Here is a 20,221-nt window from a genome sequence, read left to right as displayed (position 1 = left end):
TGTAAGGATTGGTATATTTTTCTTAGTGTCAGTTAATAAAACCAGTAAATCATCGGCATAGAGTAATATTGTTATTTTTCTTTTACCCAGCTTAATCGGTTCTAGTTCTTTTCTTAACAGGATGGCCAGTGGCTCTAGAGCTAAATTAAATAGGTAGGGGGAGAGTGGGCAGCCTTGCCTAGAACCCCTATGTAGGGAGAAATATTCTGAGGTGGTACCGTTTATAATAATAGAGGTTGAAGATGTGTTATAAATTTGAGAGACGAAATGTAAGAAGGATCCTACGACTCCAAACTTTCTTAATGCTGAAAATAGATAGTCCCAAGTTATGGAGTCGAAGGCCTTCTCAGCATCTATTGAGATTATAGCTGTATCAGTATTAAATTTATTCTTTTTTTGTTTTTTGCCTATTTGTTCTTGTGCAGTATTAAGTATGAGCTGTAGTTTGCGGAGATTACAGGTAGAGTTTCTTCCTGGCATAAAGCCTAAAGAAGATCTTTGTGTATAAGTGGTCCCATAAAAGATTTTAATCTTGTTGCTATGATAGTCATTAATATTTTATAGTCATTATTTAGTAGGGAAATCGGCCTATAAAAAGAAATATCTTCTGGATTTTTTTTTTATTTTTTTTTAAAAATCAGTGTTATTAAAGATGCTGCAAAATAACAACAGCATGTTGATTTATTTAAAAAATATTGATTAAACAAATCTACTAGTAGATAGACTATATAATCTACTAAGATTTTATACAATTCACTAGGGATCTGGTCTGGTCCAGCAGCTTTATTAGTAGCAGTTTTCTTAATAGCATTTTCCACCTCAATTTTTGTTATTGGGGCATTCAACTCATCAAGTCTTTCTTTTTCCAAGATGGGGACCTGTATTTTTTCCCAAAATTTATTTTTTATTTTAACATTTATTTCTGGTTCTGCATATAAATCTTGAAAATATTTATAGATATAATTACTAATTTCTTTATTAATCGTGGTTCTACCTGACGATGTTTTCATTGCTTCGATCAAAGGTCTCTTTTTTTAGATTTTGTTAGGTTAGCTAGGTATTTACCCGACTTGCCTCCATATCAGAAGAAGAAAAACCTTGATTTAAGATAATCTTGTTCAATTTTTTAAGCTAAAAAGACTTCTCTTGTTCTTTCAGTTTTCTGGTATATCTCCCAGAGTTTTTTAGATGGGTCACTTATATAAGAATTGTAGGTGTTGCGAAGTTGGTTAGCAAGTTCAATGTCTCTAGTAGTATATTTACGTTTCTGTAGGACCAAATATGCTTTGATCTCACCCCAATCACTGCTTTAAAACTCTCCCAGAGCGTTTCTGTACCGATTTCTGGTGATGCATTAATATGGATTAATTCTGCCCATTTTATTTTAAGCCATCGGCATGTATATCAAAAGTCATTAATTTTTCACTAATTAAAAAAAAAAGTCTATTCTAGACATGAGATTCGCATGTAAATTTCTTTAAATGAGGATTTTGTATCTGCCAGATATCTTTAACATGTAAAAGGTTTTTAAAATTCTTAAACAGTTTGGTAAGCTGTTTATTGTCTTTATTCAAAGAAGGTTTAAGTCTATCGAGAGTGGGATAATCTGTCAGATTAAAATCTCCTGCAATAATTAAATTAGAGGAGAAAAAGGGTTAACAGCTTGGCTTGTAACGTTTCCCAGAAATTCTTATCTTTTTTATTAGGTCCATAAATGTTACATAATATTAATACAGTTCCCTTCACTACAATCTGTATAATTAAATATCTTTCTTCTTTGTCCATTTCAACACTAGTAATTTCATAGTGGAGATTCTTATTAAATAGAAAGGCTACTCCCTTTTTCCTACCAGTGCAAGGGGTACCCACCACTTCACCAACCCAGCCAGTTTTTAGTTTAACTAGTTCGGTTTCTTTACAGCATACAGTGATATTAGGTCTAGAACAACTATTAAAATTGTTTAAATTCGAAACAATAATTATAACCTTAAGCTTAGAAAACCTAATTTTTAAACAGTAAGGGAATCAAAAGTCCAACTATAGAAATTGTTTGCCCCCCCCTTTATGAAAAGCTCTTGTAGAGGTAAGTGGGAATCAGATTCTAACAAATAAGGAAATTAAAGGGGAATAGGGCCAAAGGGTCTGTTTTGAACCCATATTAGTGAAAAAGCGGATAGAACAGCATCATTTAGACATTATTAAATTAGTGCAAAGAAGAAAGTATAGCAAGAAGAAATAAATTTGATAAATTGCACTAAAAATAAATTGGTGGATTACCTGTTTTACCTCTCATAGGTTAATAAAAAAACAAAAAAGAACACACAACTGTTTTATAAACCACTATCTTAGGGAATTCAATAGTAGCCTTAAAGTAGGTGAAGTAAAGCTCCAATAATGAAATAGGCAAGCTCCTTGCTACATATTTGAAACAGGTCATAAGGTCCAGCCCCCATATCCTTATGCTGGTGGTTGCTAAATTTGAATAAACGGGGTTCAGGCATAATAAAATATGCCATGCACTTCCGTCTGCATGCTACCACTGTCGTAGGCAGCATGTCTAAGGGCACGCCTATCTAGCAGTAAGTGATATTGACTATGCCACATTAACCCGATCTTTAATGTTTCCCTACACTAGTCACTGTACATGCTTGGGGAAAAACAAAACCCAATCCTCCCCTTTCGGACCATATGCAATAAAAATAATTATTCCTTACTAGTGTAGAAAGGAATAAGATGCTTAGATAGCTTTTCAGGTATCCAGAATATGCCCAACATTATTTCTATAGTCCCCCCTGTGTTAACAGCAACGATTCAGAATATTACTATTACAGAATAAGTTCAGCAACAAAAAGAGCATGAAAAATTATCATTCCTTAATAGTCTCATGCTATGACTATATTATCACAGAAGTGTACATATGCTGAAGAGAGCTGCACACATCTGCATCATCTAGCTGGTGTTGTGGACAAAAATAACGATCTGCCAGGAGGACAAAAGGAAGAGGTAAAGTCCACAAACTCCTCACTGTTCATACCATTCCCTTCTCATCAGTCATAGGCTTATTAAAATGTAAATAGGCAAGCATATGTAATAGACTATATATTGTGGCACTGAATTTAACGGAGGCTAAAATGCCGTGTTTGATGTATCTGTGGTTGTCACAAAGTAAAGTCTGTTGGGCCTTACCACAAGGTCCTCTAGCAAAACTTCTACACACAAGTGCCGGCCCGTGTCCAGTACCAAGGCACTGATGGGAGAAGCTGGCAAAAGAGATTTGAGCACTTTAATAGTCTTGAGGCTCAGTAAAATAGGGTCAGTAGCTCTTGAACATCAGGGCCTGTCCTGTATCCCCATGTTGGCCGTGTGGATTGCGTCCTTCAAATAGCCGTGTATCAACCTCCGCTATGTCTCTGATATTTATGTTCTTGCTACTGCCGTGGTAAACTGGATACTCTTCAAAACAGATGGTGGGTTGATAATCATAATTTTTCAAAAGCTTTTACCAGCTGGTATTTAAAATTGGCCAAATGATCGTCAAAAGACTGTGTAAGTTTGTCACCCCACAGCGATAGTATTTTATCACGTTCAGCGATTATATTTTCAAAAGATTGCATTGTTCTCCTATTCAGAATTAAAAGAGGTTGTTTAAAGTGGTGCTGTGTTGCTTAGTAAAAAGCAGTCCGACTGCGCTAACCGAGGAACATGGGGGGGGGGGGAATACGAGGATGTAAATATGTCTGATATTTTCTTTTAAAGCAAATTATTGGAAAATAACCTTTTATCTGAGTGGAATAAAAGTAAAAAAGAAGGAGATTTTAGAAGATAGCAGTGAAAGATTTATAGGATAGTCACAAGTGATTGCTTCTTAATTATATTACTAGTAAACAAATGATTGATGCTAAATGGTATTATTGCCAATTTAAGAGAGTCTCTTAAAGGAAATTTCCTTCACAATTGGTGGCCGCTATGGGTTCCACTGTATTTTATTACAGTGAGGGAGGTTAATGTAAGCAGTATAACAAGATATTGCTAGGAATAAAAAAGGTATATTAATATGCCCAACATGAGAGAAACGGATGGTCTTTCAAGACAACATTATTATTATTATTATTATTATTATTAATGGACAATGAAGGGAGTATTTGGATAAGATGAAAAGGAGAATGGATAAATTGAAGAGTGAAACAAATTATAGAAGTTATTTATCTAAACCCATCTGCTGAAAGAACTCAGGTGGCTTTAAAACAAGCAAGGAAAGATCAATAACACCACCATCTCAAGGTTGCTTGAGAGAGCAGGAAATATCAAAAACTGGATTACAACCTAATTTAGCAATTAAAAACAAATTTAAATTGCACATCAGACTTTTTCATGGAAAAAAAAAAAAAAAAAGATGCCGCCACAAAACCCTCAGTGTGCTCTGTACTGGCAACATTTAACCTCTTCACAATTTCTCCTGAGACATTTTTAAAATGTAAAGAACTACAAATATACATACCTCAGAATTTGGTTGTGCTTAATCTATTGCTTGCAACACAGCTCTGAATTAGTTGGTGAGAGATGTTTGGGATTTTGAAGGCTATTGTCTGACACAACTTAGTGTCTACAAATATTACTAATTTATACAATATATCATACAGATGTAAAAGGGACAATACGGAAATTATACTCATTCTAATTTTTGCATTATGGACCCTAGCTAATTATGTGTATAATGTCAACAAAGGAATAAACACACATGTAAAGTGCTGCTCAAGAGCCATAAGGATTGCTGTTCCAAAGTAGGAAAGCAATGGTTATTGCTGCCTATGTGAAACTTCCACTCCTGACTAGCCCATTGGATGTTTTCTGCTTGGTAACTGCAAGCATTGTGGCCCTCATTTGTGACTTTACATATGTGTATCTCCTTTGTGGATTTAGCTAGGGTCTGTAATCGAATAAGTACTTGCTTTAACAAATTAATGTTTGCATAAGAATGTCCCTTTAAATACACTTTTTTGTGTGTGAACAAGAGTTTTTGGAGTATTCAGGTTCAGTAATATATACAGAAAAACCTGAGCTATACAGAACAAAAGATTTCTTGCCTTGCTCTTTTATCAACCAAATCTACAGAACTGCAACACAACATGAGCTTTTGAGAAGTAAAAATACATTAATTTCAGCTATATTATTTATTTTTTAAATAAAATTTCAGCTTCCTTCATTACAAAACTGACCATTGATAGGTAGATCAAAAAAACAAGGCTCTGTCTGGAGGGATATCAAAAATGCTAAAAAAAATAAATATGGTCTTTTGGGTAAGTTTGTATTTAAAATTCACAGTCCTTAAGGGGTTAAAATAGTGTGGGGCTTTCTAGAATTACTCTTTTTCCAAAACAACATTCACATTTGTGTAACCATAACACTGTTCCCCACAAATCCACAGCATGTATTCCTCATAGGTTATTCCACATCAAACTGTCTTTGTTCATTCTCTGATTGCAGTTATGGTCCTATGACCAATTACCCTGCTAAAAAGGCTGACTTTAGTAGTCACAACCATTCACAGAAAAAGGACTAAAGTAGTCCTTAAAATCAAGCTCAGTATACGATAGTGGATGAGGTGCTAATCTAAGAGCAGTCAGGATACTGTGATGTACCAGAGTTATATATATATATATATATATATATATATATATATATATATATATATATATATATATATATATATATATATATATATATATATATATATATATATATATATATATATATATATATATATATATATATATATATAATATCATTGGCTTTCAGCTGGCTCCCAGTAGTGCATTACTGCTGCTTCAACAAAGGATACCAAAAGAATGAAGCCAATTAGATTATAGTAGTACCAAAGTTGTTTAAAATTATATGATTTATTGTGATCAATAAAACAATATTTTGGGTTTCATGTCCTTTTAACCAACTTTTAAGATTTACTTCTATTATCAAATTTGCTTTATTTTCTTGGTAGCCTTTGTTGAAGGAGCAGCAATGCACTGCTGGGAGCTAGCTGAACACATTAGGTGAGCCAGTGATAACAAGCATATATTTGCAGCCACCAATGAGCTGCTAGCTCCCATTAGTGCATTGCTGCTCCTGAGACTACATATGCTTTTCTGGTTGTATTCTAATAAAGAGAGACAGATATAATTATATATGGTCATTATACAATTGCTAATTAGACTGGGCTTTAAAGCCATTATGACGTAATAGAACGTCATAGATAACAGCTGTCCTGAAGCCTTCTGTGCTGTCAGGATTTGATCATGGTCTGGAGGGCGTTCCTAGGGTTGTAGGGACGCCCCCCAGACGCGATCCAATAATTGAAGTCTCGCAATCGTGTGCACGATCGCGTGGTTTCAATTTGTCTACATCGGAACAGTTGTTCTGATGTAGACACTTTAGCCCTGACACGAAAGGGTTAAGGTTTGGTTAAAATGATTGTCTGAAGACGGAGAGTGTTTCCATATAAGGGAATAAAGTGTTTTCACCCCTTGTTAAATCCAGTGAGTGCCTTCTATTTTTTTGTTATATTTGCATATTTGTAGTGCACCCCGGTCGTCGAGAGTGCTAGGCCATACTGAACGTAATAAATATATATATATATATATATATATATATATATATATATACACACATACATACACACACACACACACACTATAACTATATATATATATATATATATATAGTGTGTGTGTGTGTATATATATATATATATATATATATATATATATATATATATATATATATATATATATATATATATATATATATATACATACATATACACACACACATGAATACATACATATATAAATACACATACATAAATACACACTTGAAAATGTTATCTTTTAGTAGCAAAACGTGCCTACATTTTTGGAACAACATTTTAGAAGCTTACATTGCATAGTAGAAACTACTTTGGGAGTAATGTAGAATTTGGGAATTTACTTGTTTATGTCTTAGTAATAACTTGCTAATCTAGAATCTAGCATAACAAATAATATTAAATGAGATCCATGACAAGTTTCTCTCTCTAAAAAAACAAGATATTTTTTTCTTCCTATAATCAGTAACAAAAACTGACCATGACCCAGTGTGACCATAAGTAATATAACTATGTAGAAAAATAATATTACCTTAGGAGAAAACACCACAAACAACTGAAATAATAATTATTTCTAAAGTTTCATATCCTAGTGTGTCATAATAAAATTCTCATTTTAAATATAAAATTGCAAACTGACTGTACTGTCTTATGAAATGGGCAGTGTACTGTAAAACTGGTATCCAATTAACATGTTTCCAATTACTTGTTATACTAGTTTCAAATATTAAATTAATGACAAATTATTCTGTTATGATTATTTTTGTATTTGAAATAGCTTATTTTGCTCTTTGAAACCACAATCCATTAAAATGGGATGAGATTAAAGGGGAAAGAAGATAGCATTATTACATCACTCTTATTTATCTTCTGAACATTTTAGCATCTCTCCCATTCTCCACTGGTAGGCTGATTTATTCAACTGGATCATGTTTACATAGCTTTTCTGAAGCCATTGCTGCACTAATGAAACATTTCAGTATAGGTGGTAGTTTCAAATGGAAAAGCAGCTATTTTAAGTGACAAAATAAAGGATCTAACTATGAAAAATTTACTACACTCTAGCGCAGTACCTTCCAAACGGTGTGTCGTGACACAGTGTGTCGGCGGCAGTGTGTAGGCGTGTCCCTGCTTCAGCACAATTTTTTTTTTATTTAAAATTAATTTTAAATGTTTTTTTTGGTTTCCGACTTTCCATCTGTCTGCTAAATGCATATCACGTGGTTGACACGTGATTGATTACCTAGTGGGTCACAGATCATCTTAACCTAATGGCGCAGGTAAGCGGCAACAAACTATTCCCATTGGTGGCACATTGGCTCCTGACTGCATGTGTAATCTCCTCAATTGGCTTGTGACTGCACGTGTAGTCAGTGAGTGGGACAGAAGTGTGTTTGCAGCACAGGCAGTAGTCAGTTGGACTCGTAGAGTTCTGAGGGCAGCAGCTTAAACGCTGAGCAGAGGTCAAAGTGTGTTTGTTTTTGTTTTTTGCAGCTAGCTCCCAGTAGTGCATTGCTGTTCCTGCTCTTGATATATGGATAGAAAATCGAAGCTTAAAAATGCTTGATGATAAAATGTGAGTGTCTTTATCCACTATTCCACTAAATATTCAGAAACTCTTTTCATCCCATCAACCTCATACATCTCATTAAAATAGTAAGTAGCTATTGGTGTTATTAAACTTTTTTCAATTCTTGCACATACATACTGTAACTTGTAAATACATTTCTTTATTATATAGTTTATGTATGTGTCCGTATCTCTTAAAACAAGTTAGTTTAAACTCCTGTTTGCTAGTACAACTGAATTACTGTGTCGCAAAATGATGTAGGTCTAAAAAGTGTGTCACCAACATGAAAAGTTTGGAAAGCTCTGCTCTAGCGGATAAAATGGATCAAAGAAAAGGACCCTATTGAGAAAATAGTGAAAGGATGCTCTTTCTACACATAGAATTTATATGTTTCCACTTAAAGGGTCACTAAACCCAAAATCTTTCTTTCATGATTCAGATAGAGAATAGAAATTTAAACAACATTACAATTTACTTCCATAATTTATTTTGCTTCATTTTTTAAATATCCTTATTTGAAGAAAAAGCAATGCACATGGTGAGCCAATCACACGAGGCTTCTATGTGCAGCGACCAATCAGCAGCTAGTGAGCATATCTAGATATGCTTTTCATCAAAGAATAACAAGAGAATAAAACAAATTAGATAATATAAGTAAATTAGAAAGATGTTTAAAATTGCATTCTCTTTCTAAATCATAAAAGAAAAAATGTGGGTGGCATGTCCCTTTAAAATTTAACTTTTACTAGTTATGGTTAAAAAGGCAGCAGAGATGGAGATTATATCTAGCATGCCAGAAAAAATAATTAAAAACACAACTCTAATTGTGACTTGTGTAAACTGGATCATCTGGAACACATTAAAGGGACACTGAACCCAATTTTTTTCTTTTGTAATTCAGAAAGAGCATGCAATTTTAAACAACTTTCTAATTTACTACTATTATCAATTTTTCTTCGTTCTCTTGCTATCATTATTTGAAAAAGAAGGCATCTAAGATTTTTTTTGGTTTTAGTACCCTGGACAGCACTTTTTTATTGGTGGATACATTTATCCACCAATCAGCAAAGACAACCCAGGTTGTTCACCAAAAATGGGCCGGCATCTAAACTTACATTCTTGCATTTCAAATAAAGATACCAAGAGAATGAAGAAAATTTGATAATAGGAGTAAATTAGAAAGTTGCTTAAAATTTCATGCTCAATCTGAATCACAAAATAATTTTTTTGGGTACAGTGTGCCTTTAAAGGGACACTGAACCCAAATGTTTTCTTTCGTGATTCAGATAGAGCGTGCAATTTTAAGCAACTTAATAATTTACTCCTATTATACATTTTACTTCATTCTCTTGCTATCTTTATTTGAAAAAGAAGGCATCTGAGCTTTATATTGTTCAGCCCTCGGGACAGCACTTTTTCTATTGGTGGATGAATTTATCCACCAATCAGCAAGGACAACCCAGGTTGTTCACCAAAAATGGCCGGCATCTAAACTTACATTCTTGCATTTCAAATAAAGATACCAAGAGAATGAAGACAATTTGATAATAGGAGTAAATTAGAAAGTTGCTTAAAATTTCATGCTCTATCTGAATCAAGAAAGAAAAAATTTGGGTTCAGTGTCCCTTTAAAGGAGTACATCTATACTATAATTGCGTTTGTAATGTCGGTCGCCGTCGGCAGTTGCGCACGCATCCTCAATGGAATGTTGGCAGCCCAAGGACAAAAAGAATTCACCTGGATGCAGCAAAGGCAAACGGAGTATTACAAAAGCAAAAACTAACTGCCCGCATCAGGTATTTAAAAAACAAAAACACCTACACGATTAACACATACACCGCAAACCTCCACATTGCTAAATAATGAAGTAATTACCCCTTAATCACTTAACCGTCAACCACCCACATTGCAATACCCCTAATTATCCTATTAACCCCTAAACCCTTACATCGCAATAAACATAAATTAAACTATTAACCCCTAAACTGCAAAACTCCCACAAAGCAATAAACCTAATTAACTTATTAACCCCTTAAACCGCCAAAACCCACAACGCAAATAACTATTTAAATAACTAAGCACCCTAACCTAACACCCCCTTAAATTAACCCAAATTACCTAAACTAATAACTTTTAAAGTTACAAAAAAAATAAAAAAATAAACTAAGTTTACAAAAATAAAAAAAGGCTAACCTTACAGAAAAAAAATGAAATTACCAAATTTTACAAAATTAAACCTAATCCCTATGAAAATAAAAAAGCCTCCCCCAAAATAAAAACACCCCATACTCTAAGAATAAACTACCAGTAGCCCTTAAAAAGTCCCCCCTAACAGTAACCCCCCACACCCACCAAACCCCCCAAAATAAAAAACCATCCATCCATCATCTTCATCCACAGCGAAGGCGATGGTGAACGGAGATGCCGAGCGGTGTTTCCAGATGTGGCGATCCTCGGAGGTGGCGATGGTCCTTGGCAGCAGTGCTCCGCGGTGACAGAGGTTCCTCTTTATGCGATCGTCTGCCGCACACTGAAGATTAAATGCAAGGTACCCCAGATTTATTGGGGTACCTTGCATTCCTATTGGCTGACATTTTCACATCAGCCAATAGGATGAGAGCAAGTGAAATCTTATTGGCTGTTGAACAGCCAATTGGATGAGAGCAAGTGAAATTCTATTGGCTGTTCACCAACCAATAAGATTTCACTTGCTCTCATCCTCTTGGCTGATTTGTCAGCCAAAGAGGAATGCAAGGTACCCCAATAAATATGGGGTACCTTGCATTTAATCTTCAGTGTGCGCCGGACGATCGCATGAAGAGGAACCTCCACAGAGCACCGCCGGCAGGAACCCTGCCAATGACCATCGCCGCCTCCGAGGATCGCCACATCTCGAAACACCGCTATGCACTGCCTTCGCTGTGCATGAAGATGATGGACCCATCTGGAGGAAGATCTTCTCTGCCGGACTTCAGGAACGGTGAGTAGCAACCTGGGGGTTAGACGTAGGTTGTTTTTTTTTGGGGGGGGGGGTGTTATTTTAGATTAGGGATGGGCAGTACCAAAGTTAAATGCCCTTTTAAGGGCAATGCCCAAACAAATGCCCTTTTCAGGGCAATGGGTAGTTTAGGGTTTTTTTAGTGTTAGGTTTTTTTATTTTGGGGGGTTTACTGTTAGGGGGGACTGTGTATTTTTTGTAAGAGAGCTGATTATCTTGGGACAATGCCCTGCAAAAAGCCCTATTTTCTCTAATGTTAGCCTTTTTTTATTTTTTGTAACTTTAGAATTTATTAGTTTAGGTAGCTTGGGTTAATTTAAAGGGGTGTTAGGTTAGGGTGCTTAGTTATTTAAATAATTATTTGCGTTGTGGGTTTTGGCGGTGTAAGTGGTTAATAAGTTAATTAGGTTTATTGCAATGTGGGGGTTTTGCGGTTTAGGGGTTAATAGGTGTATTGTGATGTTGGGGTTTTGCGGTTTAGGGATTAATCGGGTAAATAGGTTTATTGCGATGTGGGGGTTTTGCGGTTTAGGGATTAATAGGGTAAATAGGTTTATTGAGATGTGGGGGGTTTGCGGTTTAGGGGTTAATAGGGTAATTAGGTTTATTGGGATCTGGGTGGTTGAGAAGAAAATTTGTATTTATTTAGGACAGTACTTTGTCCAAATAGAGTGTGGCTTTATCTGTAGTTTATTATATAGAAAATATTTTTGATATATTTAAGAGATAGTAGTTCATTAAAAATATAGTATTGCTACACCTGTAGCTTAAATATTTATATAAAAGAAGGAGTTACAAAATACGTTTTTTTCTACATCTGTCGTTTAAAAAATAATTAGACTGCCCTCTGGGCAGGCTTATCGACTAGTTTTACAGTAAAAATATTTACTTTTAACAAGCAGGAATAAATTATATTTAAGAGGGGCATTCGACTACTTTAAGTCAACTTTTGCATGCATTCTCTTTGGAAATTTGTATAAATATTTAATAAAAACATAATATAAAGTAACTTGTATTAACTGTACTCTGGTGAGTATATGAAATAAATACCACATACCTGTAGAATAATGAACTCCTTATCTTACTTTTTCAGGGTTTCTTAAGGCTCTGTGTGCAAACATGAAAAAAATAAATTAATAATAAGGTAGGTCAGTTTTGTGACCTATGAATTATAACAAAATTAATACAAATATAATTGTACAGCAATCGTCGATTCTTTTCTTGCAAGTATAGAAGTTGAATAGATCATTATTTTTCTCACACTCATCTATATGAATTGCAGTGTATGAACAAAATTTAAAAAGTATATAAAATCTCCCACAAACACAACCACAGAAAAATGGTCAACACACCAATCAATATACATAAAATACTGACAATGTGAACATACATTCAACATACAGTCTAAAGTCTAGAATATGCACTAAACCCACTGGTTTGAATATGAAAAAAATATTTTGAGAATTTAAATAACAAAGCACTTACTATGCATATCTAAATAATTTTGGGGAATTCAGTTACACATCCCTTTAACGTGTATAGTTAGCATGACAGAAAAGTGAATAGAAATTAAAAATGTGTATTGGAATTTTCAATATTCTGGTTGGGAGCTAAATTTAATAAAGGCAACAAATTTACGGATAAACATTTTTACTAATAAAAAAAAAAATAGAGTTTGCATTGACTATATCAAAATATACATATCAGCATGCACAGTGATGGTTTAGTTAATGTGTCTACAAATATGAATACATAGGGGCCGATTTATCATTGGTCTGTCCAACATGATCCGCTCAGCGGATCATGTCCAACAGACATAGATGAAAGCTGACAGCATTTGCGGTCGGCATTTATCATTGCACAAGCAGTTCTTATGAACTGCTTTTGCAATGCCGCCCCCCTGCAGATTCGCGGCCAATAGGCCGCTAGCAGGGGGTGTCAATCAACCGGATCGTATTCGACCGGGTTGATTGCGTGGTCTTAAGAGCACTGCTTCTTAACTCCTCTTTCCGTCTCGCACAGAAAACAGAGCGAGTTGGCCCCATAGAATTTACTGCAATAAAGGGAGGAGATTCACGTTTTCTCCTCTCACATTAGAAGCTAGTTTATGGATGAGACATACCCGAGCAATGCCTTAAAGAGTCATGAAATCCCAAAAATTTTATTTTATGATTCAGAAAGAAAACACAACATATACAAAAAAACTTTCCTATTTACGTCTACTATTAAATATGCTTTGTTCTTGTGTTATTCTTGGTTGAAGAGATATCTAGATAGGTAGCATGCACATCTCTAGAGAACAACATGGTAGCAAAAAACGCTGCCATCTAGTGCTCTTGCTAATGTATAACATTCTTGCAGAACTACTGCCATATAATGCTGCAGACAAATGCATGCTCCTGAGCTTAGCTTCCTGCTTTTCAACCAAGAAAACCGAGAATGAGATTAAATGACATTCTCTATCTGAATCATGAAAGAAACATTTTGGGTTGTTTTGTCACTTTAATGCAAATGGTTTGCTAATAAAGAAAACAGAGATTGCACATACTGCAAAAGTTAGTTTTATTTATCAAGATGCAAAACAATCTTCAAAATGGTGTCAAGGTCAGCAATTCCCCATTCTGACAATCTATAGCTCTTCCTAAACACTCTGTAGTACAAAACTTAGCAGGATCCTTTCACAGTATGTTTCAGGCATATTTTACTCCCTTGCCAATCTTTCCAGGAGTATATTAGTGAAAATGCTATTCCAATATCATCTTCAAGTGTGCATCATATGGATTTAATTTGCTATGCTTGTTGTTTTACAGTTGCTTTCTTTAAAATGAGCGCAACTCTAAGAGAATATATTGTTGTCACATATTTCTTCTAAAGATAAACAAGGAAGAGAATCTGCGTTATTCTTCAACAACTGTCACTCTAAAGGATCATTTTTACTACTCAAGCAGTAGTTTTCACTTGTTAACCGTTCCTGAGGACATAAACATAGCATGTAAAGGCAGAGGCATTGTTATTTTAAAAGATTTGTCTCAATAAATCTGGAGTCAGACCTGATCATTCATTAGTGAACTGCTTTCTACAAAGAGAAGAAATATTTTTTTAGGAACACAGAATCAACAAATATTACTGAGAATGTGTGCATACCAGTTAAAGGGACACTGAACCCAAAAATTTTCTTTTGTGATTCAGATAGAGCATGAATTTTTAAGCAACTTTCTAATTTACTCCTATTATCAAATTTTCTTTATTCTCTTGGTATCTTTATTTGAAATGCAAGAATCTAACTTTAGATGCCGGCCTATTTTGGTGAACAACCTGGGTTGTCCTTGCTGATTGGTGGAAAAAATCCATCCACCAATCAAAAAGTGCTATCCAGAGTTCTTAACCCAAAAAAGCTTAGATGGCTTATTTCAAATAAAGATAGCAAAAGAACGAAGAAATTTGATAATAGGAGTAAATTAGAAAGTTGCGTAAAATTGCATGCTCTTTCTGAATTACAAAAGAAAAAAATTGGGTTCAGTGTCCCTTTAAGTGACACATTAAAGAAACAGTAAATGCTGTTAAATATATCTCATTTGTAAGAAAGAGGACGATTCAAACAAGTATAAAATATTATGTGGGGGGGGGGTTATGTTAAACTGTTTATACTGTCTGTATACAACTTGTCCTCAAAAGGGACACTGCAGTGAAAAAATGCTCTAAGTCGTTAAGCAAAAGGATAAAGTCACATTTGGCGCGGCAAGCACTACAACTCTTGAGCGGAACAAAGCCAATGATTGGCAGGGGCATAAGATTGCCCCTAATGATTGGCTTACTAGCTGTTTTCTGCTTGAAACCAGCAGTTCTCTGTGGCTCCATAAAAGGGATTCAACAGTGAGCATTGCAAATATGACATACTCTAGAAAATTAGAGCATGTTATTTTTTTAGAATGCGATTTAAAATGTTCTCTTTAAGGCAGGCCGAAGAAAAAAAAAATTACTTTAACATCGCTTTAGTGCCAATGTGTCACTGCTAGTATAATTAATGCAGATTTTGATTTACTTTAAAATTAAAATATATCCAGTGGTGGGATTCCGAAATTTTAGGAACAGGTTCTGGTGGGACTCCAAAATTTTAGCACCAGGTTCTCTAACTTCTCTATAATACAGAACCTATAGTTAGCTTATAAGTTTTAGGAACTGGTGAGAACAGGCTGAATCCCACCACTGAATATATTCTGTGCTAACTCAAGGTGGTCCCATCTGATGGACACTGGATGGTGGAACCAGTGTTCTGTCAAAAATGCTCACAATTACGTAATTGCATTTTACAGATGTTTCAAAAGAATCTTTGGAATGCAATTATAAACATGTGCACATCTTCGGGTGTCTTATCTTGACAGACATGAAAATTAGTCTCCTATTAAATCTTAATGCAGTGATGTCCATGCACGCATGTGTAGTTTAAGCTGTTGGTAGCTAATTACAACAATGTTTTTTATAACCCTGTTACCCAAGGATGTTGACTACTCATGTGTGCATTGGGTCCATTGACATTAAAACTTTTGTTTGAACCGTTCGCAAAGTGCAAGGACACCGCTGCTTTAAGATTCAATAGGAGACTAATTTTTATATCTGTCGAGGTTACCCAAGGATGTGTGCATACTTATAATTATGTAATTGCATTCCAAAGATTCTTTTGAAACATCTATGGAATGCCATTACGTAATTGTGAGAATGCGCACCTCGAGGTAGCTAATCTCCACAAGGTAGTTTTTTCGACAGAACATTGGTCGGTGTTCTGTCGAAAACAGCTACCTTGTGGAGATTTGCTACCTCGACATGCACATTCTCACAATTACGTAATCGTACTCCACATGTTTGAAATGCGATTAAGCACGGATACAGGTAGCCAATCTAAACAAGGGAACTGCTGCTTCCATTGTATGCATTGTTAATCACACATATATATACGGTGCACTGTACTTCCCCCATCTTGACTATCTTTTTTGCCCCCCCATGAACCCTCCCAAGCAAAAAGGTTGGAGGACATGGGGGAATTACAGTTCATCGTATATATGTCTGATTAACAACGCACACACTATGCGTCTTATTATGTAAGTTAGGAACCCCCCACCAGTAGTTACAGGCAATCAGCACTCGTCGAGATTTGCTACCTGCATCTGTGCATGCTGGACTGGTCATTACATAATCGCATGCCGCACACTCCTTTCAAACATATGTGGAGTGCGATTACGTAATTGTGAGCATGCGCATGTCGAGGTAGGAAATCTCGACAAGGTAGCTATTTTCAACAGGATACCAGAACTTCGGGAAGGGAACTCAGATTATAGCAACAGTGTTTAAACTTAGTCTGCAGGAGTTCAACAAACTTATATTTGACCAAAAACTACGCAGATAAAGGGATAATTAGACATTGTTATATTGCTATGGAAAATATCCTCCATGCATTAAAATTTTAACAGATCCTTAGTTTGGGAGCAGTTTACCCAAGCAGATAAAGTTCTCATAATTATTAAAAATAGTTATCTAAATATGCTCATAAATTCCAAAGTACTATTAAACTTGTCAGCAGGGTAGTAAAATATATATAGGACTAGACAGCTCATTAAAAGAAAAACCTATCCAGAATAAAGGCCGTTTCATCCATATACGATGGTCCATTTTAGCGTTTAAAAGCCAATAGTTTACACTATTCTAAAGGATTTGCTCATTAGTGTAACATTGTTTTAGCTTGGCTGCCAAAAGTGTTGGAAAGAAATAGTTTTTATAGTTATAAAATATATAGAAAAAATAAAAATATTTAGTGGCGTTTAGGGATCCTTTCTTTTACGGAGTTTCCTTGCAGACTACTACAGAACATTTCACAAAGCTTCATATTTGCTATAACGCTATTATCATAGTAAATGAAGCTCAGATAACTATGCAGAATACGATGCCCCTAAATAAGACACCCGATTAGTACTAGCAGTTATATCACCGCGTCATTTTCCGCCGTTAAACACTTCGACATTCCTTACAGATATTGCATAGGTTTAAACTATGGAATCCTACTTCTTTCCCCTAGGAGTCACACTTTGATTGTTCACACACATCGGGCATACGACGCTCACACATTTTTTTGATGCATGAGCATATGAATAAACACACATTTTTGCGTCGATTCTCCGTCTCCAGTTGTCTAAATAAGCTGCCGTTGTTCCTCACGGGTGACGTTAACAACCAGAGTAATAATGACAGCTGTGTACACGGCACCGACTTTCCCAGCAGACACCTGTCTAGTACAGCTGCGCTCAGATTCATGTAGCTACGGCAACCCGGAGGGGACAATACTCTGAGTCAGACAATGCCTGCTCCTCCCTCCGTGCGCAAGAACTGCAGTAGACTGCGCAGTAGCGAGAGAAGCAGAATGGATACAGAGAAGGAAATTAATGCACAGCGCTGGCTTTTTGTGTTGAAGGAGCGTTAAATGTTGAAATTAGATCAGTCATTTTGTTATTGCAGTGTTATAACCTATACCTTTATGTTTCTCACATAGTTAAAGGGACATTCCAGTCAAAATTTAATTGCACATAGATTAATTACATCTTTAAATAGAAACAGATTAGCAAAAAAACATGTATTTGCAAAAATGCTTCTAGTAAACAGGGCCACCATCAGGGGGTGACTCCTATCAGGGGCCCAATTTGGCAGCCACCAGTGGGTACTACAGCAGAGTGCTAATTGAGCATGGGAAATGTTATTACAAGTAGTAGTAAAGTATTAGTATTTGAGAGGATTTCTGAGTGTGCACTAAACCACTATGCACAGTGTGAGACAGACTTGGCACTTTGTACAGTGTGTGCCTGAGTCAGACAGCATATCACTTTCATTTACAGAGGAGGTAGGACTTACTTAGCAAATGTTTTTTATTTCTTTGTGCAATTTAGGATTGTAACTTCAGTGTGGTAGTAGTTGTATGGTGGGACCAGGGCTCCATAAAAACACATTTTTTTTTAGCAGCAGTGTATTTATGATTATTTGACAATGCTGTAGAAATTCTATATTTAAAACCATGCAGAAATGTTTTCTCCTCAATACACAAATGGTAGGTGCCCTTTTGTTACATACCAACAAGCCTAAATCCTGCATTTAACCAGATCTAATGGAATGAGTACCACAGCTTATGGTTCCACTAAGACCATATAGAGTACAGCATTTTCAAAATCCATAAGTACAGCTGACAGATGGGAACATTTGTACACTATATTTGAAGTTGTGCTCTTGGTTGGGGAAAATGGGGGAAAAAAACAAACACATGTCAACCTTTTAAAAGTACTTTTCTTCATCTAGCCATCTACCCAGATCATTAATGTACAATTTTGAATTCACAGAATTATTTTTGTTTACACGTTTACAAATATGATTCTTTAACCCTTTCATGACAGGGTTAAAGTGTCTACATCGGAACACCTGTTCCGATGTAGACAAATTGAAACTACGCGATCGTGCATACGATCGCGAGATTTCAATTATTGGATCGCATCTGGGGGGCGTCCCTACAACCCTAGGAACGCCCTCCAGACCGCGATCAAGTCCTTGAAGCACAGAAGGCTTCAGGACAGCCGTTTGTTATGACGTTCTATTCCGTCATAACGGCTTTAAAGCCCAGTGTAAATATGACGGAATAGAACGGCATAACGGCGTTAAAAGGTTAAAAAGTGATCTCTTAATTTCTGCATTTTTTATCATGCATGTCACACACTGTTGATTTAGGGGATGCAAGGTGCATAAATGTTTCCTCCTGTGAGTGTTTCTGTGGGTGTCTGTGTTTATGTCTTTGTGCTTTGGTTTATGTCTCTATGAGTGTGTATGTATTTTTTTTCTGTGGGTGTGTATGTCTTTGAGCTTTTTCTATGGGTGTCTGCGAGGGTGTGTGTATGTTTGCCTTTGTGTATTTTCTCTGGATGCCTCTGTGAGGGTGGGTGTATATGTCTGTTTTCTGTGGATGTCTCTGTGAGGGTGTGTGTATATGTATGTCTGTGTTTTCTGTGGATGTCTCTGTAAGGGTGTGTGTTTTCTGTGGGTGTCTCTGTGAGGGTGTGTGTATGTCTTTTTGTGTTTTCTGTGGATGTCTCAGTGAGGGTGTGTGTGTGTATGTATGTCTTTCTGAGTTTTATGTGGTTGTCTCTCTTTGTGTGTATGTCTTTGTGCATTTTCTGAGGCTGTCTCTGTCAGTGTTTCCTTGGGTGTATGTGCAAGTTTGTGTGTGTGTCCATTGTCTGTTCCTTTTTAGTACATTTTGACCTTACTACTGATTATTCACATCTTTCTACAGATTTTGAGACCTTTACGGAAGTCACCAACTCACCATTTAACCTTTAAATTATTGTTTAGGCAGTTCAGGGCCCTTCCTTTCAGCCACTGCATGCTGTTGTCATCATTTAGTTGGCATCTTCCTTTACAAAAAGATAATCAGAACTCCATATTTTGTTTTCTAAATCTCCTTTTTTTTTTACTGAACTGTAGTCTACCTCATTACTTGTCAGGTCAATGTAATCAAGTGCTGAGTGTCTGTGTCTGAGTGCATTTGTGTGTTCCTTTACGTGTCTGCTAGAGTGTCTATATGTGAATCCTTATGTGTGAGTTTCAGTGTATGAGTGTGTCTGTGTGTTTGTATGTTTGTATGTTACTACCTTTACAACATTTCCAAGTTTAAATAGACACTTTAGAAAAAAGTTCATGTCACTTGGTCAAAAATTGTACATGTCAAAGGGGGGGGGGGGCCTGATCAATGGTTAAGTCAGGGGCCCCAAAATTTCTAGTGGCGGCCCTGCTAGTAAAAGTTATCACTGTTTTAATGTTAGCATTTTTCTCTGCACCTGTGAAGCATAGCTAGATATTCTCACTGCACCCACATTTTAAATACTGCAGCTGCTCTGATCATCAGTGGGGCTTTAACATGTCAACAATTACAAAATTGAGTCATTACCAGATGGTAAAAGCACTTTAGGCTTTCTGAGAAAGTGCAGTGTTG

General features: G+C 35.8%; 1 protein-coding gene across 1 annotated transcript in view; it reads right to left on the bottom strand.

Annotated features, from left to right (window-relative positions):
* The window catches only part of GKAP1 (G kinase anchoring protein 1), a 264,594-nt gene extending 247,059 nt beyond the window's left edge, over window positions 1-17,535 (bottom strand). The window contains exons 1-2 of the mRNA XM_053699968.1: window positions 17,356-17,535; window positions 12,263-12,312 (exon numbers count right to left, since the gene is read on the bottom strand). The gene's annotated coding sequence lies outside the window, so the exon portion shown is untranslated. The remainder of the gene's footprint in view (window positions 1-12,262; window positions 12,313-17,355) is intronic.
* Window positions 17,536-20,221: the final 2,686 nt, after the last annotated feature.

The sequence above is a fragment of the Bombina bombina genome, chromosome 2 (genome assembly GCF_027579735.1).
Source record: "Bombina bombina isolate aBomBom1 chromosome 2, aBomBom1.pri, whole genome shotgun sequence".
NCBI lineage: Eukaryota > Metazoa > Chordata > Amphibia > Anura > Bombinatoridae > Bombina > Bombina bombina.
The sequence above is the reverse complement of the archived record's forward strand: the minus strand, read 5'-3'. Positions and strand labels throughout refer to the sequence as shown.